Source organism: Arachis hypogaea, chromosome 19, assembly GCF_003086295.3.
Source record: "Arachis hypogaea cultivar Tifrunner chromosome 19, arahy.Tifrunner.gnm2.J5K5, whole genome shotgun sequence".
In the NCBI taxonomy this organism is placed as follows: domain Eukaryota; kingdom Viridiplantae; phylum Streptophyta; class Magnoliopsida; order Fabales; family Fabaceae; genus Arachis; species Arachis hypogaea.
Window position 1 is genome coordinate 60,959,003 of NC_092054.1, and position 1,537 is coordinate 60,960,539.

Genomic DNA, 1,537 nt, shown 5'->3' on the forward strand with positions numbered 1-1,537 from the left:
TTGATCCAGATCACTTAGTTCATTGATGAACAAGGGAGGTTCATCTTCCCAAGTATCAATGCCAAATAATTTGGCATTCAGCCTCATGATTGCACCAAGGAACTTGGCAGCTTGCTCTTCAGTAACATCCTCATTCTCTTCAGAAGAGGAATACTCATCAGAGCTCATGAAGGGCATAAGGAGGTTCAATGGAATCTCTATGGTCTCTAGATGAGCCTCAGAGTCCTTTGGTTCCTCAGAGGGATGCTCCTTATTGGTCATTGGACGTCCCAGGAGGTCTTCCTCCTTGGGATTCACGTCCTCCTCTCCTTCTTTGGGTTCGGCCATGGTGCTTATGTCAATGGCCTTGCACTCTCCTTTTGGATTCTCTTCTGTATTGCTTGGGAGAGTACTAGGAGGGATTTCAGTGATCCTTTTACTCAGCTGGCCCACTTGTACTTCCAGATTTCTAATGGAAGACCTTGTTTTATTCATGAAACTTACAGTGGCCTTAGATAGATCAGAGACTAAGTTTGCTAAGCTAGATGGATTCTGCTCAGAATTCTCTGTCTGTTGCTGAGTGGATGATGGAAAAGGCTTGCTATTGCTAATCCTGTTTCTTCCACCATTATTAAAGCCTTGTTGAGGCTTTTGATCCTTCCATGAGAGATTTGGATGATTTCTCCATGATGAGTTATAGGTGTTTCCATAAGGTTCACCTAAGTAATTCACCTCTGCTATTGCAAGGTTCTCAGGATCATAAGCTTCTTCTTCATAAGAAGCCTCTTGAGTACTGTTGGATGCAGCTTGCATTCCATTCAGACTCTGAGAAATCATATTGACTTGCTGAGTCAATATTTTGTTCTGAGCCAATATGGAATTCAGAGTATCAATCTCAAGAACTCCCTTCTTCATAGGCGTCCCATTACTCACAGGATTCCTTTCAAAAGTGTACATGAACTGGTTATTTGCAACCATCTCAATGAGTTCTTGAGCTTCTGCAGGCGTTTTCTTTAGGTGAATGGATCCACCTGCAGAAGTATCCAATGACATCTTAGATAACTCAGACAGACCATCATAGAATATATCCAGGATGGTCCATTCTGAAAGCATGTCAGAAGGACACTTTTTGGTCAGTCCTTTGTATCTCTCCCAGGCTTCATAGAGGGATTCACCTTCTTTCTGTCTGAAGGTTTGGACATCCACTCTAAGCTTGCTCAGCTTTTGAGGAGGAAAGAACTTGGCTAAGAAAGCCTTGACCAGCTTATCCCAAGAGTTCAGGCTATCCTTAGGTTGAGAGTCCAACCATATTCTAGCTTTGTCTCTTACAGCAATTGGGAAAAGCATGAGCCTGTAGACTTCAGGATCTACTCCATTAGTCTTAACAGTATCACAGATCTGCAAGAATTCAGTTAAGAATTGAAAAGGATCTTCAGATGGAAGTCCATGAAACTTGCAGTTCTGCTGCATCAGAGAAACTAATTGAGGTTTCAGCTCAAAATTGTTTGCTCCAATAGCAGAAATGGAGATGCTTCTTCCATGTAAATTGGAATTAGGT

At 42.2% G+C, this 1,537-nt stretch overlaps 1 non-coding gene across 1 annotated transcript; it reads left to right on the forward strand.

Annotated features, from left to right (window-relative positions):
• The first annotated feature begins 1,086 nt into the window (after positions 1 to 1,086).
• Positions 1,087 to 1,194, forward strand: LOC112782169 (small nucleolar RNA R71). Its single transcript, XR_003192905.1, has one exon. It is a non-coding gene; the product is annotated as a small nucleolar RNA R71 (small nucleolar RNA).
• Positions 1,195 to 1,537: the final 343 nt, after the last annotated feature.